The sequence below is a fragment of the Scyliorhinus canicula genome, chromosome 12 (assembly GCF_902713615.1).
Source record: "Scyliorhinus canicula chromosome 12, sScyCan1.1, whole genome shotgun sequence".
Lineage (NCBI taxonomy): Eukaryota > Metazoa > Chordata > Chondrichthyes > Carcharhiniformes > Scyliorhinidae > Scyliorhinus > Scyliorhinus canicula.
Window position 1 is genome coordinate 36348456 of NC_052157.1, and position 26515 is coordinate 36374970.

A 26515-nucleotide genomic window follows, 5' to 3' on the forward strand; every position below is an offset into this window, starting at 1 on the left:
TCCCCTTCGAGTTGGCAATGTCATCTGGGCACCTTGGCAGTGCCAGATTGGCACCAAGGTGGCACTGCCAGGCTGGCACTGCCAGGATGCCCAGGTGGATGCAGTGTCAGGGCAGCACCTGGGGGGCCTCCGATCCCCTGAGGGACACCCACGAGTGCCATTCCATCTGGTCCCCCTTTGTGGGGGCTAGTCCTGAATTGCTCTTCCCCGAGATCTCTGAAAGGATGGAGATGATCCCAAAGCTTCAGGTACCTCGGGAATCTGCACATTAAAGTGCGATTGGCTGTCTTGCTCTAATATGCAAATTTGCCAAAGAAGTGATCTGCCCACAATGGACGGGATTTAGAGTGCAACGCCTTGCAAGGTCATATTGGATGTCATAAGGTGTTGCAACCCGGGTAGTTCCCAGGAGTGGGGTCTCGCGGGTTTTATTGACTATCTGCACCATGGCGAGCTGCATGGCCATTGGTTTGCACCCTATATTTCATTGGGTGGGACGTATGTTGAATGTCCTCAGATCATTGAACACACAGTTGAAGACCAGGAGGAAGATGGTGGTGACATGAGGTGACAGTGGGAAAAGAGCCGCAGGTCATGCCCTTCCATTTTCAGGGCAAACGCGCATTGTTTCTGCCAGGTGGGTGGCTTCAATACCCCCTACCCCAGAAGTAAACATAGACCTTATGGGGCAATCTAGAATGAGATTCCACAGATAAAGTTGCGAGGCAGTAGATTTAAAACTGAGATGAGGAGGAACAACTTCTCGCTGAGGGTGATGGATTTGTGGAACTCATTGCGGTGGAGTCTGAATCATTTATTGGTTTCAAGAAGGAGATAGATTTCTAATTTTAAAAATGGATTAAAGTGATATGGGGAACTGGCAGCAAGGTGGATCTGAGGAAGAGATCAGCCATGATCTGAATAAATGGAGGAGCAGACTTGAAGGGCTAGATTGCCTATTTCTGCTCCGAATTCCTATCATAGAATCATATAATCCCGACAGTGCAGAAGGAGGCCATTCAGCTCATTGAGTCTGCATTGACCCTTCGAAAGGCCACCCTACCTTGGCCCAATCCCCCACCCTATTTCTGCAACCCCACCCTAAGGGGCACCCCAGCACGGCCAGTCCACCTAACCTGCACATCTTTGGACTGTGAAAGGAAACCTGAGCACTCAGAGGAAACCCACGCAGACATGGGGAGAATGTGCAAACTACATAAAGACATTTACCCGAGGTTGGAATCGAACCCGGGTCCCTGGCACTGTGAGGCAGCAGTGCTAACCACTGTGCCACCGTGCCACTCAATTCCTCTGTTCCTAAGTCAACCCTTCATCCCGCAACCCCCCCCCCCTACTCCTCCCAACAAAAATGGGGCAGAATTTTGATGTCAAAGTCTCAGTATGTTTAATATTATTTGTATTATGAATTATTATTAATACAGAATTGTGTGTATAAAAGAGGCCACACCGTGAGATCCACCACTCTTGCAAATTTGGGACATCTGTGAATCCATTGGAAGATAGATTGGGACTGCTGGTCACTCCTGATTTCACAGCGGCAGGGGTTTAATGCTTGCTCAGCATCTCCAGAGTATAGTTAAGGGTTATTGGTGTAGAACTCCGGACTAGCATTTTTCACAGTCAGGCTAAATGCATTCACTAGCTTCAGTTTCTGAAAATTACAAACTTGGCCTACCGATTATATCTCAAACAAAAGGAATAAATGTCAGTAAAACCAAGAGCTTGAAGCGCAACATGCTATTTGTACATCATAATAAATTAAAATAATGGAAAAAAGACCCTTCCTTCAACATGACTTTATAATTTAGAGCCCAGTGTTTTGTGTGACGCCATATAAACCACATTGGCAGGTGTACGGGTAGAGAGCAGATATCTCAAAGCTTCATGACCTACATCCTTGCAATTGGTTCCTTTCTCTTAACCTAGTTAACCGCAGTTATGATTCAGAAAATGACCAATCTTTACAAATCAAAGCTGTAATGCACCATAATGATGGTCTCCATCTTTTCAGAGCTCCTTCTGAATTTGAGCTTTTTCTCAATGTAATTGAGAGAAAATTTGGTCACTTTTTTTGAATCAATTTTGATCTTATCAGTAAGATGACATCTGGGGAAGGGCTCAGCAGATATTGCTAGGTATCCAAATTCAGTCATAGATCCTGTGAAATGGAGATCTATTTAAAGTGCCATGCTGTAATGTTAGGTTATTCAATTTAAAACTCTCAAGTAAGTTTTGTATGCTAGTTGATGGTGGTTGCACATTTGCTCCAGGGTTCATGACCTTCTTAAGGAGTGTTCTAAATCAAAATTTGAATTCTCATCTTTCCCCAGATTGCTCAGTGTACTTATCCAGATAGAATCTGAGTCACAGGTGGTGGCACACTGGTTAGCACTGCTGCCTCACAGTGCCAGGGACCCGGTTCGATCCAGACCTTGGGTGACTGTGTGGAGTTTTGTACGTTCTCCCCGTGTCTGCGTGGATTTCCTCTAGGTGCTCTGGTTTCTTCCCACATACAGATTAGATGGATTGGCCATGCTAATTTGTACCTTAATGTCCAAAGGTTAGGCAAGGTTATTGGGATGGGGCAGGGGAGTGGCCCTGGCCAGGGTGGGGTGCTCTTTTGGAGAGTCAGTGCTGACTCGATGGGCCAAATGGCCTCCTTCTGCACTGTAGGGATTCTATGATTCGCACAAACCACGGAGGCCCTTAGTTAAATACCCAGTTTATACTGGGTGAGTGTTTTCAGTGATAATCAGGAAGTATTGCATTTTGCCTCGTTGGTTAGAACATAGGAAAATAACTAGTGGCCCACATTCTAATCATTAATTGATAACACATTTGTAGATTGTATTATTTCCTGTTCACAAGTGAGGTAAATGACAACTGCAACGTTTATTTACATATAACTGCAATGCAGAGGCCTGCAGCCTCATAGCTGCAAGTCAGCTTCCAGGAACGAACTGATACAGAAACCCACACAAGGTGATCCTCACCCTGGTCCCTGATTGTTACCTAGGCCACGTGATCACCCTTAAAGGGGACAAGCACCACAGAGATAATAAGCATGGGAAAGCTGGAGTTTGACTATGATGTCCACCAGTGTCAATAACATCTGTCTGCCATTCATAAAAACAGACCAGTTGGGCAGGGTCCAGTGCTTATTGAACTGCCCTTTAGCAACAACTTATGGAAAGGAGAAAGCTGGCAGGGGACATAAAATAATTCTCTTGGTTTCATTTTAAAATTGGGGTGGGACAATGCGCATTATCCCCAAAGTGGATGACAGACTTAGAAACATCAACATAAGCAAAATATTGCAGAATCTGAAATGAGAACTGAGGACGTTGGAAAAAAGAACAAAGAACAAAGAAAAGTGCAGCACAGGAACAGGCCCTTCGGCCCTCCAAGCCTGCGCCGACCAAGCTGCCCGTCTAAACTAAAATCTTCCACACTTCCGGGGGTCGCATCCCTCTATTCCCATCCTATTCATGTATTTGTCAAGATGCCCCTGAAACGTCACTATCGTCCCTGCTTTCACCACCTCCTCCGGCAGCGAGTTCCAGGCACCCACTACCCTCTATGTAAAAAACTTACCTCGTACATCTAAAGAACAAAGAAAAGAACAAAAAACTTGAGCAAGTGTACCGTTAGAGCCATAGGAACTGCCATAAAAAGTAGCTACTTTATGAACAACAGACAGATGGTCTGGCATGTGAGGGCGGTGGGTTTGCATTGAGGCAACATGTATAGATATAAAAAAAAGAGTGGATTTAAGATGGAGGAGAAAGGTCAAAAACCGAAGTTGCTGTCGTGTTAGGTACACTGGTCTAACAATGGCTGCAACTGGAATGAAATGAAAAATGAAATGAAAATCGCTTATTGACACGAGTAGGCTTCAATGAAGTTACTGTGAAAAGCCCCTAGTCGCCACATTCCGGCACCTGTCCAGGGAGGCTGGTACGGGAATCGAACCGTGCTGCTGGCCTGCTTGGTCTGCTTTAAAAGCCAGCGATTTAGCCCAGTGAGCTAAACCAGATGCAGCTTAGATCAGAAAGATACTCCAGACCTTGAAGTTAGTTCAATCAGGTTTATTGACCCAATAGCACAGTTAGCACAGTTCTATGTGAGTTCGACTCTCTGCTAACTTAAGTGTGGTTACCCTGTCTGACTGAACCAGACTAGCCCTTAGCCACGTGGTGGAGGTGTAAGATTGTAACAACACCCTTGGCTGACTCTCCACATGTTCCTCAGTGGAAAGAGGAGGAGTGTGAGTGCCTCGTGTCTTTTATAGTCAGATCCCACCCCTGAGTGTCCTGCCTGCTTGTTGCTCATGTCCTGTTCTCTGTGTCCATTAGCTGCTTGTCTGTATATCATTATGTGTGTGCCTGCATATCATGACATCTCCCCTTTTTTAATGTGTGGATGACATATGTGAACGTATTTACAAAAATAGGTCAATATTAACATATATACATGCAGTGCATGTGAACATATGTACATATGGCTGGTTTAGCACACTGGGCTAAATCGCTGGCTTTTAAAGCAGACCAAGGCAGGCCAGCAGCACGGTTCAATTCCCATACCAGCCTCCCCGAATAGGCGCCGGAATGTGGCGACTAGGGGCTTTTCACAGTAACTTCATTGAAGCCTACTCGTGACAATAAGCGATTTTCATTTCATTCATTTTCATTTTCATGAAAACAGCTGTCTAATGCGAGAACACAGAACATAGCAAACAGAACAAAAGTCCAGTTTCTGTGGCTTGCGTCTGATCCTGGTCGACCGCCGGAGAGGTGGTGGTGGGGACGACAGCGCTTTGATGGGCGGGATTGAAGTCTGACCGGTGGCCTCGTGAGTCGAGGTATCAGGAGGTGGCAAAACAACAAAAGGAAACGGAGAAGAATGTGGTTACAGGCAGGCAACTTTTCGCGGTGCCCGTCTGTTTTGTTGCACAACAGAACCATCAGTCAGACGCACAACATATGGTGGGGGGGGGGGGGGGCAACCTGTCGAACAACGACAGTTGGAGCTAACCAGCCACCATCAGGGACCTTGACCCGAACAGTGTCTGACAGGGATAACACGGGCAAATCGGTGGCATGAGCATCATAGTCCTGTTTTTGCCGGTCTCAGAGTTGCTGCACCTTCTGCAGCACCAGGAGGTGATCCAGGTTGGGCATGTTTATGGCTGGAAGTGTCGTTCGCAGGTCCCTGTTCATCAGGAGTTGAGCCGGCAACGTGCCAGTGGACAGTGGGGTCGCCCTGTACGCAAGCAGCGCAAGGTGAATGTCAGACACAGAATCCGCGGCCTTGCAGATGAGCTGCTTCACTATGTGCACCCCTTTCTCAACTTTTCTGTTTGACTGCGGATAGTGTGGGCTGGAAGTGACGTGTTTGAACTGATACAACTGGGCAAACAGAGACCATTCATGACTGCTGAAGCAGGGGCCACTGTCACTCATGACATTGAGTGGGATACCATGCCTAGAGAACGTCTCCTTACAGGCCTTGATGACGGTCCAAGATGTGGGATCTGAGAGCTTCACGACTTCAGGGTAATTGGAAAAGTAATCAATGATTAACACGTAATCACGACCATTTGCATGAAAGAGGTCGATGCAAACCTTGGACCATGGAGAGGTTTCGATTTCATGCTGCTGAAGTGTCTCCTTACTCTACGGTGGCTGGAAGCATTGACAGGTCTCACAGTTAAGGACCATGTTCGCGATGTCTTGGCTGATCCCGGGCCAGTAGACAGCCTGCCTAGCTCTGCGTCTGTACTTTTCCACACCCTGGTGGCCCTCATGGATTCTTACAGAGCACCAAGTACTGTAGACTGTTGAATTACAATCCGGTCCAGTTTGAGGAGGATACCATCAACCACCATCAAGTTGTCCTTTACATTGAAAAATTGAGGGCACTGCCCTTCTGCCAGCCATTGGCTAGGTGTTGCATAACACGCTGCAAGAGGGGGTCTTTGGCTGTCTCCTCACAGATACGAACCACCTTGTCATCAGATACCGGGAGGGTGCTAGCACACAGCTTCACCTGTGACCCAACCAGTGACTCAATTTGCCGGATGACGTTCGGTGGCTCACTAGGCACGGTGTTGGAACGGGACAATGTATCAGCAATGATGAGTTCCTTGCCAGGCGTGTAGACCAGGTCAAAGTCGTACCTTCTGAGTTTGAGGAGGATGCGCTGCAACCGAGGCGTCATGTCATTAAGGTCCTTGTGGATAATGTGGACCAGGGGCCTGTGATCCGTCTCGACTGTGAATGTCGGCAGGCCGTAGACATAGATGTGAAACTTGAGAATGCCAGTGAAAAAGGCCCAGGCATTCCTTCTCGATTTGTGCATACCTTTGTTCGGTGAGCGTCATTGCCCTTGATGAGTAGGCAACCGGTGCCCAGGATGAAGTGTCATCGCGTTGCAGCAGGACCGCACCGAAGCCATCCTGCCTCGCATCTGTCGAGATTTTTGTTTCCCTGTCTGGGTCGAAAAATGGCCATATGGGTGCAGTGGTGAGCTTGGCTTTCAGCTCCAACCACTCTGCCTGATGGGCCACCTTCCGCTCAAAGGCAGTGGACTTCTTCACTAGGTTTCGTAGGGCCGTGGTGTGTGAGGCCATGTTTGAGACGAACTTGCCCAGAAAATTGACCATGCCCAGGAAGCACAATACCGCCTTCTTGTCTTCCAGCACCTTCATGGCTGCGATGGCTTTGACCTTGTCTGAGTCCGGGCACATGCCCTGCTGAGAGATCTGGTCTCCTAGGAACTTGATTGTCGACATGCCAAAGCTACACTTTGCCCTGTTCAGCTTCAGGCCATTGGCATGGACACGGCAGATTACCTGCTGGAGATGGGAAACATGCTCCTCAGGGGTCGTGGACCATATGGTGACGTTCTCCACGGACACACAAACCCCTTTGATGCCCTCCATCATCTGCTCCATGATGCGATGAAATATCTCCGATGCCGAGACGATGCCGAACGGCATACGGTTATAGCAGTACCTGTCAAAAGGTGTGCTGAAGGTGCAGAGCCTTCTGCTGGACTCATTCCGCTGGATTTGCCAGAATCCATGTGACGCATCTAACTTCATGAAAAACCGTGCATGTGCCATCTCACTGGTGAGTTCCTCCCGCTTCGGATGGGGTCGTGTTCATGCATTAAATTCTGTTTGAGATCCTTGGGATCAATGCAGATGCGCAGGTCTCCAGAGGGGTATTTAACCACCACCCATCGAGCTGACCCAGTCAGTCGGTTTGGTTACCTGGAAATGACCCCTACTGCTGGAGCTGCTTGAGCTGTTCTTTCTGGGGCTCCTTCAGCAGAGCCGGGACACGGCGTGGTGCATGTGCCACTGGCTTGGCATCAGGTTACAGTAGGATCTTGTGCCCATATGGCAAAGTGTCATCCCGTCAAACACATCTGGATACTGAGCGAGGATGTCGTCAATGCCAGCTTGAAAATCCACGTTGGAGGATGTCGTTGAATAAACCCACTGCACCACGTTTAGCTTTTTGCAGGCATGCGCGCCCAGCAGGGATGCCCTGTCCGGCTTGACAATTTCAAACTTAGCCGTGCATGGGTACTCCGGTTGGAGATGAGTAGATGGCAGGACCCCAGTGCCGTGATGGCATTACCATTATAGTCCAGGAGCTGGCAGACTGCTGGAAGGACCTTGGGGGACTTCTTGATGTGTTTGAAGTCTGCCTGTGAGAGGAGGTTGGCAGAAGCACCTGTGTTCAGCTTGAACTGGGTGGAGCAGTGGTTGACCTGCATCACCGCATGCCATTCGTCCTCCGAATCCACAGCGAGGATGGACTGAATGCGAGATGAGTTAGGTGTGGCATGTTCAAGTGTGGTAATGATGCACTCTCGGGAGGCACTCGTCCTCTGGATCCGTTGTACTGCCAGGATCAGAATCCTGTAATCGTCGTTGCACATTCTGGATGCCCCGTCGTTGGAATTGGGAGCGCTGGCCTCTCACTGGTGGTGCAGACCTGCACAAGGCTTTCGGCAGTTTAAACATCGCCTGCCTCTTGCAGGGCAGTGTCCCTTTAAGTGGGCGTTGCCACAGTTCGGGCACGTCATGACATCGGCATTGTGACGCGGTGTATGGCATCGCACATGCGAAGTGCGATCGGCAGACGTCTGCACCTGCGCAGTGTGGGTGCCGGCCGCTTCGTTATCCTGTTCGCATTGCGCATGCGTGGGGCTCCGGGAAAAGTGCGTGGGATGGCCGCTGTCTTCAATGCTGAGGTGCTGCTTCCGGGAGATGGCCTGCACACTCACTGCCTCGTGGGAGGCAAGTTTCTCATTTTCAGCCTATTTTTATTGGGAATATGGATTTTCTGCGTGCTCACGCACTGTACATGTTTCAATCGCGACTGGCAGGGTCATATGCTTTATTTTTAAGAGCTGCTCTCTCAGAGGATCAGAGTGAACGCCAAACACGATTTGGTCTCTGATCATGGAATCAGCAATATCATCAAAGTTGCAGGACAGCGTTAGCAGGAGGAGGCTAGTTAAGAAGGCATTGAAAGATTCATCTTTACCTTGAAGACGTCGTTTGAATATGTAGCGCTCGAAGATTTCATTGGTGTCCACATCACAGTGACTATCGAACTTGTCCAGGATGGTCTTAAATTTAGTCTTATCCTGGCCTTTGGTGAAGTTAAACGAGTTGAAGAGATCGATGGCTTGATTGCCCGCTTTTGAGAGGAGAAGCGCAATCTTTCTTGCATCAGACGCACCCTCGAGTTCTGAGGTTCAATGTACGGCAGAAACTTTTGCTTGAATATCCGCCAGTTGGCACTGAGCTTGCCGGAGGTCCTGAGCTGATGAGGAGCCTGAGTCTTCTCCATGGTGCCAGGATACATTTGCTGGTCGGCACGGAACAGACTGAGGTAAACCACCTTAAATTAGTAGTCTCCTGGTATCATGTCGTGTTAGGTACACTGATCTAACACTGGCTGCAACTGGATGCAACTTAGATCAGAAAGACACTCCAGACCTTGAAGTTAGTTCAAGCAGGTTTATTGAACTAATAGCACAGTTAGCACAGTTCTCTGTGAGTTCGACTCTCTCTAACTTAAGTGTGGTTATTCTGTCTGACTGAACCAGACTAGCTCTTAGCCACGTGGTGGAGGTGTGAGATTGTAACAACACCCTTAACTGACTCTCTAGATGTTCATCAGTGGAAAGAGGGGGAGTGTGAGTCCCTCGTGTCTTTTATATTCAGATCCCAACCCTGAGTGACCTGCCTGCTTATTGGTCATGTCCTGTTCTCTGTGTCCATTAGCTGCTTGTCTGTATATCATTATGTGTGTGTCTGTATATCATGACAATTGCCAAACTCAATGTGGAGTCCAGAGGGCTGTAAGGTGCCCAACTGGAAGTTGAGCTGCTGCTCCACCAGCATACGTCGGGCTTTACTGGAGCATTGAAGCAGGCCAAGGATGGACATGTGGGCACGAGAAAAAGGTGCAGAGTTAAAATGGCACACAACAGGAAGGTTGGAGCCATTCTTGCGGACTGAGAGAGGGTGTTCCCTTTAGAATCGCAGAAACTGCCACAGAAAAATCAATCTTTTTTGCGTAGTATGGTAAACATGTGGCCATGTCATAGTTGTGTTACTAGACCAGTGACTTAATAGTTCAAAGGTCATGGAAAAATTTTCCAGACCCGTTTGTGAACTCTCCCAAGAGGGCCAGAATTGCGTCGGGGGATCTCACTTTCCCGCCAATGACATAATCAGGTTCATGCCCAGTGAGGGTGTGAATCTGATTACCATGCATTTGCATGGGTAAAAATATTCAAAAACGACTTTATATCGTTGCTCCTGGGTTTGACAAATGTGCCACCCCCCAGCGTTGGCCAATGGGAATTGCTACTGGGTCCCAAACATGACCACACCAGGAGCCTGGGGATCCGAGGTGAATATAGCCCCTGGGTGGTGAGGTACATGACTGGGGAAGCTGCCAGGGGAAGGTACAGGGGTGGGGACAAAAGGGTACTCGATTGGGAGCTCCCTTTATGTCGGGGGGCAATGCTGGAGGGATTAGGGGTTGATCTACCTACATTTCAGTTGAGGCGGGGGGGGGGGGGGGGTGGCAATACTGCAGGAGGGATTGTTGAGCCTGCATTTGCATGTTGGTGGTGGTGGAGGGGGGGACAGAGACTTATACTGGGGGGGTGCCCCGAAGCCGGCGAGGATGGGGGTGGCCGTGGTGGGGAGGGTCGGGTCACTCTGATGCCTGTGTGGTGTTTCAGGGGAACCCGACCATTGAGTGGTGGGGAGGTTGGGGATGTTCCTCTTGTTTGCGGGGTGTCCTGATGTCCAGCAGGGGAGGGGGGGGTGGCCTTTAATGTCACTTTGAGATCAGGGCATGCCTTCCGATCTCTGAATACTTGCTTTGCCGATGGGTTTAAGACCCACACCCCTCAGCTGACTGTGTGATCCTTGCCAGCACTTTGGAATTACACAGAGTGCTGTTTGATCTTCCTGCAAAAGGCAGCTGCAAAACCAGTGAGTTTTTCAATTCTCTTCTTGCCTGACCCAGCACTGTGCAATTTTTGAAAAATTCCACCCCGTGAGTTCAGCAATAATTCCAATACAACTGCTTGAGAACTGGAATTTCGTCTTTATAAAGAAGTCAATAAAAACTGGTGCTTTGCTTTTAGAAAAAAACTCTGGTTTATTAATGTCCTTCAGAGAAGAAAACCTGCTGTCCTTATGCAGCTTTGCCGGGTTTGACAAGAGTTCCCTGCCAATGATCCTTAACTGCACTCTGGAGCGGCCAAGCAAGAATTCCACTCTGTTCAACCTCTGCCAGCAGTTCGAGAAGAAGCCACGGGCTGGATTCTCTGGTCACCAACGCCAAAACCGCATTCAGCGAACGGCTGGAGAATCCAAGTTCCCAACCAAATCGGGGGCGGCTGCGCTTTTCCGATGCTCCGCCCCCTACATCGTGCCACATATCGATGACCTCAGGACATTGCCTGAAGCCCGCACCCCGATGCTCCGCCCCCGACCGGCTGAGATCCCGACGGCGTGGGTCACTCATGGTCTCACCCGTTGGGAACTCGGCTTGGTGGTTGCGGACTCAGTTCAGTGCCGCCACAGTCGGGGAAGGGGGGACATTATTTGGGGCTGGGGGGCACTGTGGGTGTGCGGTCCGGGGCGCGTGAGCCGGCTGGAAGGGGGGATTATTTTGCGGGCTGGGTCGGCGAGTGGCCTCCGCCGTGTAGCACGGTCCAGCCGTGTGCTCTACACTGCCACCCTGCTTGCCCTCAGAAAAGCGGAGAATCGATGGCCGTTTTGCCCCATTTTTCATGGCCGTTCCCATGCCGGCATGGGTACATAGCTCTAGAATCGGAGAATCCAGCTCCACACCTCTGATTTCTCAGGGCAATTAGGAATGGGCAACAGACGCAAAAAGGAAATTTCATGAAATCCATTCTAGTTGCCTAAGCAGACTGAGGGAACCCCGAAAGTTGAAAGATGGCGAAGTAGCACACCCTAATTCCCTCACTGGAATGGGAACCGAGATATGTCTCTGAACCCACGTCCCACTAACTCAGAGTTATAAGTGCTACCAATGAGGCAAGCTCAAAATTGACTGATTTTGTGACCTGCCTTTTTAAGGTCCACCAGGCAAGAGATTTGCATCTAAAATGGTGGCCACTATTTCAACAAAGACGGATCATCAAGGGTATTTTATTTGATTAATCATTCATGAAATTAGGTGACATATTGATGGTTGCGGTGCTGAGTATGGATGTCGAGAGGTACTATTATAATACCTTTTCCATCGTCAAGCTGTGCTGCATGTTTTTACTGTTTGTGACATTATTGCATTGCCCTTAAAAAAATTTCAATAAGCAAACGAGCAAATGATATTGTGCAGTAATGTTATTGATGCATGAGATAATCACTGCATCATTGCATCTGTTAATTTTTAAAAAGACTGTACACTGATGCAAAAAAAGAAATAAGTAATCCATAGATAAGTTGTCCTCTTAGGGCAGCACTGTGGCATGGTGGTTAGCACTGCTGGCTCACGGCGCCGAAGTCCCAGGTTCAATCCCAGTTCTGGGTCACTGTGTGGAGTTAGCATGTTTGCCTGGGTTTCGCCCCCACAGCTCAAAAGATGTGCAGAGTAGGTGGATTGGCCACGCTAAATTGCACCATAAATTGGAAAAAAAAAGCTAAATTTAAAAAAAATGTAAGTTGCCCTCTAAGCCACATACCATCCTGATTTGGGATGATATTGCTGTTCGCTCACGGTGGCTGGGTGAAAATCCTGGAACTCCCTCCCTAACAGCACTGTGGCTTCACCTATACCACATGGACTGCAGCAATTCAGGAAGATGGCTTACCAGCACGTTCTCAAGGGCAATAAATGCTGGCCTTTCCAGCAATGCCCTCATCCCATGGACAAATAGAATCATGGGGGATTAAGCTGTCATAACTATATATTTTACAATAAAATCAAGTTGAATTGACAACGGAAACCCTGACTATATGGCAGGGAAATTCTTTAACAGGGAGGTCAATCAGAGAAAGCACAAAGACCACTTGGAAGACCAATGTCCGCCATGTTCCTCAGTCGGGATAGCCTTCTCGGAAGAATGCATTGTTCCTCAGGCTGAAGCACTGATGGCAAGTTGACCCAGTTGAAAGAAAAGTGGTCAAATAATACCAAAGGGTTTACTGCGAAATCCTTGAACAAATTCGCCAAACTGTGAGTTATGAAGAAAGGCAGGCTGATCTTACATTTACAAGTGTTGATGTTAGAATTAAAATGGTGAATTAATGTTTTATAATTCTCACATTCGCTTCTGTAGGTGGTAATTGAAACATCATGGTACTCCACTTGCATCTCTCACAAGGCAGAACCCAAGCCTAAAACATATATTTTATGTGATGGTCATTCATCATTGAATCATAAAATAAAGATGTGTTAATATCTGCCAGAATGTGAAGTAGTATTTTCAAACGAGATGCAGTTCTAAAGATAATAAAACAGACCATTGCGTGGTTCATATTTTAACTCTTGTCAGACCAATTCTCGTACATTTTCTTCTGTCATTTTCCCCACTTGCGGGTGCTCTACAACTCGGTCTAGTTGTTCAATTCTAATCGCTGCAAAATTATCTTTTGCAGGTAAATGATTCAGATCCTCCCAAACTCAATTAAAAACCATCAATGAATTTTACCTGTGAAACGTAATACAAAGTGGCAAGGATTTTCTCGAAGGGCTCCAGTTTACAGGTTCCCCCCATCTACCACACCCTGTGGAAATGTCAGCAGCCAGCCCACGCCCCCACTGCCCTATAACGAATTAATGGCCCATGGGCCTTGAGTTGGCCTGCTCTGGACCTTCCGTTCCCATCTGCGAGCGGGGGGGGGGGGGGGTAATCCAGCCGCCGGGAGCTGCCGGTCAATTAAATAGTGCCAACCGGAGCGATGGCCACTGTCTGGTACTGCATACAACGATGAGGAGTTATGCAGTTAGGGTCAAAGGTAAGTGGGGAGGATGGTGGGAGGGGACATACTGGGGTTATAGGGGACATAAGATCTGGCGTGTCCGCCGATGACCCAGGGAGCCCGTTAAAGAGGTACCATGCAGTGAAGGCTACCAGGCTGAATGCTTAGTGTGGCCCTTTCCCACTACTGGTCAAATTCCCATTAATTGGCCATTTAAGGACCTCAGTTGGCCATGCTTGGGCAAACCAGCAACGTCGCTCCCAATACTGAGAAAATTACAATGGGGTGAGGTGGATTAGCTAGTCGGCACTTCTAGTTGAAGATAGTTGCAAACACTTCAGCCTTGTCTTGAGCACTTGTGCTGGGGTCTGCATTATTAAAATGGGAATATTTATGGTGTCTTCTCCTCCCTATAGCTGTTCATTTATCTACTGCCATTCATGACTGGATGCGGCAGAACTGCAGAGCTTTGATCTGATCTATTGGCTGCGGGATTGCTTAACTTTGTCCAGAGCAGGTTGCTCCCACTGATTATCATGCATGTAGCTCTGCATTTTAGCTTTGCCAGATTGGCACCCAATATTTCAATACTGCTGGTTCTGCTCCTGCCTTGTTCTTTTTCTTTTTTTAAATAAATTTAGAGTACACAATTCATTTGTTCCAATTAAGGGGCAATTTACCGGGGCCAACCCTGCACATCTTTGGGTTGTGGGGGCAAAACCCACGCAAACACGGGGAGAATGTGCAAACTCCACACGGACAGTGACCCAGATTAGGGTTTGGATCGAACCTGGGACCTGAGGCAGTGCTAACCACTGCGCCACCATGCTGCCCAACCTCCTGGCCTGTTCTTTTGCACTTGCTATTGAATCAGGGCTGGTTCCCTGGTTTGACGGTACGGTGCCAAGTTACACATTGGTGTGGAATAGTATTCTGCTGCTGGTGAGGGCCCAGAGTGTCTCACGGATGCCCAGTTTTGCTAGAACTGTTTGAAATCTATCCCATATAGCACAATGGTAGTGTGACACAATGTGCGATATGGTGTCTGATGGTTGGTTAGCTCAGCTGGTTTTTGCTGTGAAGCCAACAGCGTGTGTTCAATTCCTGTTCCGGCTGAGGTTATTCATGAAGGTCATGACTTCTCAACCTCACCCCTTGCCTGTAAAGTGGTGACCCTCTGGTTAAATGGCCAGCAGCCAGCTCTCCCTCTCAAAAGGGGAGAGCAGCCTATGGTCACGATATAAGGTGTCCTGAGTCTGAAGCTGGGATTTTGTATCCACATGGACTGTGCAGTGATCAGTCATGGTCAGATGCATCTACAACAGGTAGATTGATGAGAATGAGGTTTTGTTATTTTTGTCCCCCTCGTGTTAATTCTCTCATGACCTGCTGCTGGCCCAGTCTGGCAGCTATGTTCTTCATAACTCGATCAGTAATGATATTGCTGAGCAACCCACGGTGATAGACATTGAAGTCCCCCACCCAAGGTACATTCTGATCCTTTGCTGCCCTCAGTGTTTCCTCCAATGGTGTTCAACATGGAGGAGCATTTATTCATCAACTGAGATAGGTCAGTAGGTGGTAATCAGCAGGACATTTCCTCGCTCACATTTGACCTCGATTGAAGGATTTGTTTTCATGAAATGAAAAAAAGTCATTCTTTGGCAGCACCATGAGGACTCAAATATTTCCCACTGGACTAATGGATGTCAAACAAACTAAAAAAAGTAAATATCTTTATAATACTGTAGAGTCTATTTATATATTGCTGTTGAAAGGACTGCCAAAAACTTCAATGTATCAAGATTTTGATATATTAAGGTTCCTGCTGTTCCACTATCATCCCAGACTGCTGCAGATGTGTAGGTAAATGTGAACACTATCCTATTGTCCCAGTTTAGAAGGTATAGTCGTCGCCTGCATCAGATTTATTGTCCGATTTGGCAGTGTCTTTTGCTCCAGCTCTCTTGTCAGTGACTCCCAGTCAGAAAATGGCACATTTATCAATAAGCAATTGGCAGCATTGAAAATTGGAACTTCCTAAATCACTGAACATCTCAAATTCTGGCTGATCCCATCCTTGAGGTCAAACTGACTCAGAGTTGAGACGAATACAGGACAATGGCTGACTGACATGAATTTGAGGGTCCAATGCAAGTAAAGGGAATTAAATTGAGCCCTCAGAATTACTGGACCGCACGCAGCCCCTACATAACAACATAGAACATAGAACAGTACAGCACAGAACAGGCCCTTGATGTTGTGCCGAGCAATGATCACCCTACTCAAACCCACGTATACACCCTATACCCGTAACCCAACAACCCCCCCCCTTAACCTTACTTTTTAGGACACTACGGGCAATTTATCATGGCCAATCCACACATCTTTGGACTGTGGGAGGAAACCGGAGCACCCGGAGGAAACCCACACACACACGGGGAGGACGTGCAGACTCCACACAGACAGTGACCCAGCCGGGAATCGAACCTGGGACCTTGGAGCTGTGAAGCATTTAGGCTAACCACCATGCTACCGTGCAACACTGCACTTAAAAGTGATACATTAAAGAGGATGCATTTTGAGGCCTTTTTGAAAGTAGTACTTTTCTTTGGAAAAGAAAAGAGCCAAGAGCTGGCTTGATGGGAACCTTTAGAAGTTGTTGATAGGCAAGATCATGGACAATGATGGGCAGGATTTTCCGAGATCCGGAGGCAGGCATGGAGAAAAATTTCCAAAATAGCATTTTGGATCAGCTATTCAACGCATTCCAACCTCTCTGCAATTTTGTCGGGGGCGAGTGTTCAATGGAAATGGCTACCCACCTGGCAGACATGGATTGCCAATCAGTACTTGGTCCAATCAGGGCTACATTTGTGACAACCAGCACATGAACTTATCTATGGCAGACATGCCCCATTGTGCAGGTAAAGCTCAACAGGTCCCTGCTGCAGCTGTAAGCCATCCAATGGAATGTGGTGGTGCTCCCTCCACAATGAAAGGCTGGCAGCTATGGCCACAAACATTTAAAAAATTCACACATACTCTGTGGATGCCTCTTGAGATGCCTTTGTGCCTGGCACAGCAATGCTCACCTCTCACTATGTGGATTTCCAACAGAACAGTAACTTCAGGATCTCTCATTGGACCAGCCGGGTGCTTGCTTGCCCAATGGACCTAAATGGACAATGTTCTCTAAGATAGTCTCTTCATTGGCCACAAAAAGAAGTGGACAGATATCATCAGACGGGGTGAGGTCCACCTTTGGTCCTGACCTCCAAATACTTTCAGAGGCAGTATAAGATTCTGTCCAATGTTTCTACTTGAGTAACTGTGCAAAACTAAGTGTCCTAACTATAAGATAATTGCAAATAAATCAGGTGAAACAGTTTTCCCCATGAGAGTATGAGGATTATGGAACTCAATACCATATGAAATAGGTGAGCTGAAGAGTATTGATGATGCATTTAGGAGGAAGCTATATAAATACATGTGGGAGAAAGAAGTTGAAACATAAAAATAGGAGAAAGAGTAGGCAATAAAGCACCTCAGGGCTCTTCCACTCTTTAATCAGGTCGTGGCTGACCTGACTTTGGCCTCAAGTCCATTTCTCTGACCGTTTCTTATCAAACTCAGTGCCTCTAGTGCTCAAGAATCCAACTGACTCAGCCTCATTTATAATCACCTCAAGAGCCTCCACTGCTCTTTCAAGTAGAGACTTCAAAAGATCTATGACCCTCTGTGGGAAGACATTCCTCCTCATCGCCACATGGGCAACTCTTTATTCTGAAACTCTTTTTAAATTCCCCAATGAGGGGGAAACATCCTCTCTGCATCTACTCTGTAAAGCCCTCTAAAAACCTTGTGCGTTTCAAAAAGATCACATTGATTGGGCGGGGGAGAGGTAGATAGAGAGGCTTATAACCACAGTGTTGATCAGTCGGATTGAATGGCCTGAGTCTGTGCTGTAATCCTTTTTATTTTGTTCGGTCTGTTGTCAAGACTCAGCAGGAAAGTTTGGGCACGCAAATGTTTAGCAAGCAAAATTGCAATGTGCACACCGAAGATGCTTATCCATACAGGTAAGGTATATTATAATGGGTAATATACGTACAACATCTACTCTCTTGTATAGAGTGCACACAGGAGACGTTTGCGTGAGCAGAGTCAATGGCTTTCTTTAGATGGTAGTTTAGATGCATTAATTTTAATAACTGATGAGGGAACAGTTTTGTATTGTTTATTTTTAGGAACAAATGCTATTGTGAATTTTTAAAAGCTTCATTATGTTCAGTTCAATCACAATGTTATCAGCCTTTATAGACATGAGGAAGATATAGCTGTTATGTGAAAATACTCTGAGTAAACAGTTTCCAGAGTGCCATTGTTACTGTTTGAACTTGTCGACTCGAGGGCATCAACTAAAAATCAACAGAAGTATATCACAGTAAACACTAGAGGAAGAGCTAGATATAACTCAACCTAATCACTCCTCCTACAATATTAATAAACGCAAAAACTGAACTAGTATGGATCCAGAAAAAAGATAACAATCGCCAATTATCTACAGCAATCAGAGTTTGAGCCCACACTGGCAAAGATTGATTCCGAGAGAACACTTCTAGTAAGGATCCCAGTGCTGAAACTAATTGGATAATTATCTGAAGGGGGATAATTTGCAGGGCTACGGGGAAGAGGCAGAGATGTAGGACTAACTGTGTCGCTCTTGCAGAGAACAAGTATGGACTCAAATCAGCTGAATAGAAACATAGAAAAGTTACAGCACAGGAGTACTTTCGCCCCATTCTGTCCATGCCAGCTCGAAGACACGCAGGTGCCCTTTCTAATCCCACCTTCCTGTACTCTGTAGCTTACTACATTTAAGGTGCAGATCCAGGCACTTTTTCCAAAGAGTTTAGGGTCTCTGCCTCCACCACCGACTCGGACCTTGAATCCCAGACCCCCACTACCCCTCTGCGTAAAAAAGTTTTTCCTCATGTCCCCTCTGCACCTTCTGCCACCTATTTTGAACCTACGTCCCTTGGTTCTAGAATTCTCCACCAAAGGAATTTTTTTTATCATGTCCACTCTATCTCGTGCCCTCATAATGTTGTATACCTCAATATGTCACTCCTCAGCTTTCTCTGTTCAAAGGAAAATAACCCCAACCTACCCATTCTGTCCTCGTAGCTACTCTTTTCTAGCCCTGGCAACATTCTTGTCAACCGCCTCTGCACTCTTTCCCGAGCAATTTCATCCTTCCTGTAATGTGGTGACCAGAATTGCACACAACACTCCAGTTGTGGCCTCACCAGTATTTTATACAGTTTTAACTTTATATCCTTACTTATATATTCTATACCTCTGCCAATGAAGGAGAGCATTCCATATGCGTTCTTAACAACCTTGTTTCCTTGAACTTCTGCTTTTAGGGATCTGAGTACTTGTACGGCAAGATCTCCCACTTCATCTACCCCTCTTCGTATATTCCCATTTGTTGTGTACACCCTATAACTGTTTGACATGGGCAGCACGGTGGCACAGTGGTTAGCATTGCTGCCTCTACCGCTGAGGACCCGGGTTCGAATCCCAGCCCTGGGTCACTGTCCCTGTGGAGTTTGCACATTCTCCCCGTGTCTGCGTGGGTTGTTTCACCCCCACAACCCAAAGATGTGCAGGGTAGGTGGATTGGCCACACTAAATTGCCCCTTAATTGGAAAAAAATAATTGGATACTCTAAATTTATATTACATATTTTTTTTTAAATAACTGTTTGACCTCACGAAATGCATGACTTCACACTTCACTGTGTTAAATTCTGCCTGCCACTTTATTGCTCACCCCACCAACCATTTATATAATTTTGGAGATCACAGTTTGTCATCTGCAAATTTCCCAATCATGCCCCCTGCGTTCACATTCAAATCGTTAATATCATAGATTATCATAGAATTTACAGTGCAGAAGGAGGCCATTCGGCCCATCGAGTCTGCACCGGCTCTTGGAAAGAGCACCCTACCCAAGGTCAACACCCCTACCCTATCCCCATAACCCAGTAACTCCACCCAACAATAAGGGCAATTTTGGACACAAAGGGCAATTTACCATGGCCAATCCACCTAACCTGCACATCTTTGGACTGTGGGAGAAAACCGGAGCACCCGGAGGAAACCCACACACACACGGGGAGGATGTGCAGACTCCGCACAGACAGTGACCCAAGCCGGAATCAAACCTGGGACCCTGGAGCTGTGAAGCCATTGTGCTATCCACAATGCTACCGTGCTGCCATATATAACACAAACAGTAAGGGTCCCAACACAGAGCCCTGTGGAACACCACTTGAAACAACATTCAATTTGCAAGGGCAGCCATCGACCATTTGTTCCCTGTTACTGAGCCAACATTTTACCCAGTTCGCCACATTGTCCTGTATCCCATTGGCTTTTACTTTTTTGACCAATCTGCCATGTGGGACTTTGACAAATGCCTTGCTAAAATCCATGTACACAACATCCACTGCACTACCTTCATAAACCCTTCTTATCACTGGCTCAAAGAGTTCAATCAAATTTGTGAGGCAAGACCTTCCTTTAACAAATCCCTGCTGACTTTCCCCGACTAGTCCATACCTTTCTATGCGACGGTTAATCCTATTGCTCCGGATGATTCGACTAATTTGCCCAGCACCGACGTAAGGCTAACTGGCCTATAATTGTTTGGCATTTCCTTTGATTCCTTTTTAAACATGAATGTTGGACATACTCAGCAGATCAAGCAGCATTCACAGAGAAATAAAAAGAGTTAAAGTTTCAGATCACCGCCATGTTTTGATCTTTTGTTTTGGCTGGATTAGTACACCGACGCTGAACAATTAAACATATTTGCAGTAAGTAATCTTAAAAGAACATGTGGGAAGCATGTGCTACCTCACAAGGTGGAAAATAAAACATGGTCAGACTAATGTGTACTTGGTTCAGCCATTTATTCTCATTTCTTGTTCGTATGAGGAAATACATAAAGCCCAAAATACAGAGGAAGATAATAATGCAATACGGTAACCAACATGACATGATGCATCAACTGGTCTGTTTAAAAGTAATGAGAATCCAAAATACTTGCAACTTTACTCCAATTCCTGCAAGCTGTATCCTTGGGGATTCTATGTGACAATTATTGACAGAGTGAGATTATGCAAAATGTAAGACTGAGATGTTTCTAACGGGATCTTTTCTTCCATGTTTAAACACTCTTCTTTGAAGATAAACACCCATCACAGGTGAGAAGGCATCAATGGGTCAGCAAATGCATTTCTTTTTGGTTGTATTCATCTTCCTAATTACAGTAACTCTCAAAAGCTGGCAAAAGTACCTGGTCCATTTGGGAGTCAAGGCAACAAAGCCACCATGAGCACTGTGTGAGGTTCAGGGTGAGGGGCAGCATAATGGTGAGCTAGACTTGTGAATGTTGCAGGACTCACAAACATTGTTTAAATCTGTTTCCAGCCCAGTTTGAGCTTTGCACCGTGACTTGAAGAGCTGCTGCTCAAAGTTAGTGAAACAGCTCAAAATTAAATGCCATTTAGGTGTAATTGTTGGCACATGCGGATTAAAGAAAAACACTGCAGATTTATAGAGACTCAGAATGTTTGTGTTCGAACTCTAAGGGCTGAATAAGGAGGGAGAAATGACCATTAAACATGAAAGGACAAACAAAACCTGATGCGGCCATGAAGCAGAATGTGTGGGGAAAGTGCCAGATAGACACTGCCTCAAATCCTTGTTTAATGATTCTTAAAAAGGATGTGGTAAGGTTCACTATCTGGACCTCTTAAAAAAAAAACATCCTGAAGGACATGGCAGTAATCATTTCCTCAAAGGAAACAGTAAGAACCTGGTTATTGAACCTGTAGGACACTGGAATACACGTAAGAGTCCACTAATCAATTGTGCCATTTATCTGGTAGGCGTCCCAATACACCATTCCACAAAGAGTTCCCTGTCAACTGCTCTACATGTACCATATAATTCCACATTGAATATTCATATGTACTCGCAGCTCCTTGTAAAGCTGGCCATTTTGAGGAACCCAGGTTGGTTACATCATGTATCGTAGTCATCACTGACCCCCTGAGTCACGGTGTCAAACAACCAGAGTGGATAGAGGATAACCAGTAGATGTGTTGTATTTGGGCTTCCAGAAGGCATTCGGCAAGGTACCTCACAAAAGGTTAAGTCATAAAATAAGAGCCTATGGTGTTGGAGGTAGCATATTGGCATGGATTGAGAATTGGCTGATGGGCAGGAAACAGTGAGTGGGCATAAGGGGTTCTTTTTCAGGTTGGCGACCTTTTTTGTTTAACAAACAATTTTATTAAAGTATTTTAGGCATTTAGAAAAAGTGACATTGTACAGTACCAAAACAAAAAGAAGTAAAGACACAAATTACAAATTAAACATAGTGCAAACCACGGACCTGCCTCAATATCCCCCTACTCTACTCTACTCTACCCTAGCCCCACCCCCACTGATGCTTACTCCTCTGCGAAGAATGGCTGCCACCTTCGGGCGAACCCTAGTAGCAAACCTCTAAAGGCGAACTTGACTTTCTCTAGGCCAAGAAAGCTCCCCATGTCCAATAGCAGTACCTCAGCCCTCGGGGGCTTTGAGTCCCTCCATGCTAACAGTATTTGTCGCCGGGCTACCTGGGAAGCAAAGGCCAGAACATCGGCCTCTCTCTCTTCCTGGACTCCCTGGTCCTCCGAAATTCCAAAGATTGCCACCTCCGGGCTCATTACCACCCCAGTTTTCGATACCCGGGACTTGACATCTGCTAATCCCTGCCAATACCCCCTGAGTTTTGTCCCTGACCAGAACATGTGTACAAGGTTAGCCGGCCCTCCAGCGCATCTAGCATACTTGTCCTCCAGCCCCAAGAATCTGCTCATCCGGGCCACCGTCATGTGGGCCCGGTGCACGACCTTAAACTGGATCAGGCTGAGCCTGGCGCATGTTGCGGTCGTGTTTACTCTGCTCAGGGTTTCTGGCCAAATACTGTCCTCCAGCTCACCCCCAAGCTCCTCTTCCCACTTAAGCTTCAGGTCCTTGGTCTGCGTATCCTCAGCTCTCATTAGTTCCTTGTAGACGTCTGAAACTCTTCCATCTCCCACCTCTCCCCTAGAAACTACCCTGTCCTGCCTCCCCTTCGGCGGGAGACGTGGGAAGGACGGCACCAGTCTGCGTACAAAATCCCTCACCTGCAAGTATCTAAAGTCGTTCCCTCTCGCCAGCCCAAGCCTCTCCTCTAGAGCCTTCATGCTTAGAAAGCTCCCTTCCAGGAACAGATCCCCCATCCTCACAATCCCCGCCATCTTCCACAGTCGATACCCCCCGTCCATGTTCCCCGGGGCAAATTGGTGGTTGCCGCAGATTGAGGTCCACACTGATGCTCTTACCTCCCCTACATGCCTCCTCCACTGGCCCCAGATCCGAAGAGCCGCCACCGCTATCGGGCTGGTGGAGTACCGTGCCGGCGAAAGCGACAGATGCGCCGTGACCAGGGCTGCCAAGCTGTGCCCTGCACGAAGCAGCCTCCATCCGCTCCCAAACCGACCCCACACACACCATCCATTTCCTTATCATCGCTATGTTGGCCGCCCAGTAATAGTTGCTGAAGTTCGGCAACGCCAGCTCCCCTTCTCCTCTGTTCCTTTCAAGCATCACCCTCTTCACTCGCGGGGACTTCCCTTCCCTACAAATCCCAGAATAATTTTATTTAGCCTCTTAAAGAAGGACCGCGAGATAAAGATGGGGAGACACTGAAAAACAAACAAGAACCCCGGGAGAATCATCATCTTAATAGTCTGCACCCTCCCCGCCAATGGCAGCGGGAGCACATCCCACCTCCGGACCTCCTCCCTCTCTCGTCCACCAGTCGGGATAGGACTGCTATCCCGATACATAAGATTGCTTATGCAACCTGCCCCAGTCCCGTGCCACCTGAATCCCCAAATATCGGAAACTCTCCCCCACTAGCCTGAACGGCAAACCCTTCAGCCTACTCTCCTGCCCCCTCGCTTGAATTACAAACAACTCGCTCTTAGCCATGTTCAGTTTATATCCGGAGAACCAGCCAAATTCCCTCAGGGTTGCCATAATACCGTCCATTCCCACCATTGGGTCGGATACATATAACAGCAGATCACCCGCGTATAACAAGAGTCTATGTTCCACTCACCCCGGATCAGCCCTTTCCAGCCCCCAGAAGCTCTCAGTGCAATTGCCAGCGGCTCTATGGCCAGCGCAAACAGCAGTGGGGAGAGAGGGCAGCCCTGTCTTGTTCCACGGTGCAGTCTAAAGTAGTCCAATGTCGTCCTGTTTGTCCTTACACTCGCCTCCGGGGCCTGATACAATATCCTAACCCAGTCGCTGAACCCCGCCCCGAACCCGAACCATCCTTGTACCTCCCACAGATAATCCCACTCGACCCGATCAAAAGCCTTTTCAGCATCCATGGCTGCCACTATCTCTACCTCCCTACTCTCTGGGGGCATCATAATCACGTTGAGCAGCCTTCTTATGTTGCCCAACAGCTGCCTCCCCTTTACAAACCCGGTTTGGTCCTCCATAATTACATCCGGTACACAATCCTCAATTCTGGTCTCCAAAATCTTGGCCAGTAACTTGGCGTCTACGTTGATCAAAGAGATCGGCCTGTATGACCCACAGGCCTCTGGGTCCTTATCCCGTTTCAGAATAAGCGAGATGGTGGCCTGCGACATCGTCGGGGGTAAACTCCCTCTGTCTCTTGCCTCGTTAAAGACCCTGACCAGCACTGGCCCCACTATCCCGGCAAATGTTTTGTAAAACTCCACCAGATACCCGTCCGGCCCCGGGGCTTTCCCTGACTGCATGACCTTCAGGCCCCCCAATACCTCTTTGATCCTGACCAGCGCCCCCATGTCCGTCCACCAACCCCCTCCCCACTCTTGGGAAGGTCAGTCCGTCCAGGAATCGCCTCATCCCCCCTGGTCCCCCGGGTGGTTCCGAAGTGTACAACTTCCTGTAAAAGTCCCTAAAGACCTTGTTCAGCCCTGCTGGATCACCCACTAGATTACCCTCCCCTTGCACTACCTTCCCTATTTCCCTACCCGCTTCCCTCTTCCTCAGTTGCTGCGCAAGCATTCTACTGGCCTTCTCCCCATGCTCATAAATCGCGCCTTTTACCTTTCCAAGCTGCTCTCCAGCCTTGCCTGTAGTCAGCACCCTAAATTTGGCCTGCAGCCTCTGTCGTTTCCTGAGTAACTCTGGCCTCGGGATTCCGCGTAACTCCTGTCCGTCTGTAGAATTTCCTTGATCAGTCAGTCCTTCTCTGCCCTGTCCGTCCTGTCCCTGTACGCCCGGATTGAAATCAGCTCCCCCCTCACCACTGCCTTCAGTGCCTCCCAGAGCACCGCTGCCGAGACTTCTCCAGTATTGTTCACCTGCAGGTAATTCTGCATGCATTTCCTCAGCCTCTCACACACCGCCTCGTCCGCGAGTAGTCCAAATTCCAGCCTCCATGGTGGGTGCTGAAAGCTGTCCTTACAAAACTGCAGGTGTACCCAGCATTCCGGCCAGCAGGTCCCTACTCACAACAAAGTAGTCAATTCGGGGATACACCTTGCAGACGTGGGAGTAGTACGAGAACTCCCTCGCCGTCGGCCGGCGAAATCTCCACGGATCTGCTCCCCCCATTTGCTCCATGACCCCTCTCAGTTCCTTTGCCATCGCTGGCAACCTGCCCGTTCTTGAGCATGACCAGTCCAGGCTCAAGACCAGGATTGTATTAAAGTCCCCATCCATGATCAACCTCCGCGAGTCCAAGTCGGGGATCTTCCCAAGCATCCTCCTAATAAAATCCACATCGTCCCAATTAGGGGCATACACTGACCAGGACTACTCTCACCCCTTCCAGCTTACCCCTCACCATAACGAACCTGCCACCCACATCCACGACTGTGCCCTCCGCCTCAAATTGTACCCTTTAATTAATCAGGATCACAACCCCCCTCGTCTTAGAATCAAGCCCCGAATGAAAGACCTGCCCAACCCTTCCTTAATCTAACCTGGTCTGCCACTTTCAGGTGCGTCTCCTGCAACAAGACTATGTCCGCCTTCAGAACCCGCAGATGCGCAAACACATGCGCCCTCTTCACTGGCCCGTTTAACCCTCTAACATTCCAGGTGATCAGCCTGGTTGGGAGGCACTTCGCCCTCCCCCCACCTTTGCCGATCAGCCATCTCCTTTCCTTGGCCAACCCCCAAGCCATGTGTCGCACTTCCTCTGGCCCGCCTCCTGGCCGGCTCCACCCATGACCTCCTCACTGTTACCATGCACAGTTTCTATCCCCATCAGCAGAACAACTCCCCCCCCCCCCTCCTCTCCCAGCAACACTATCCTATCATCTAACCCCTGCTCTAATCTAACTATATGGACACCCCCCCCCACCTCGACTCCCGTTGACTAGATGCACTCAGCTAGCCTGGGGCTCCCAGCCTTGGCACCAGGCCGTCTCCTACCCATTGTTCCCAGTCACTGCTCCCCCGACCCCTCCACACCACTTCCCCAGATCAGCACTACTCTATACACTCTATACAAGTCATAAACAACTCCCACAATAGCACAATTCAAGTTAAACAAGAAAAAAAAGAGAAAAGAGATAACAGGCACTCCTTCCCATGCAGACACAGACAAAGGTTGCACAAAGTTCCCCATAAGCATCCATTTTAACCCAACCCTTTTAACTGTTTTCTTTATTAATTCCCCCCCAGCTAAACTCCAACTAAGCAAAGAGCCCAAACAGGAAAAAATCAGGTAAACCACACAAAAAGCACGCAAAAAAAACAAAAAAAAAATACATACCGAAACGAGAGAGACACCACATATACTTAAAAGCTCTAACATGAGTCCCAACGTCCTCAGCTCAGGGCCAGCCCTTGCTTCTTAACAAAG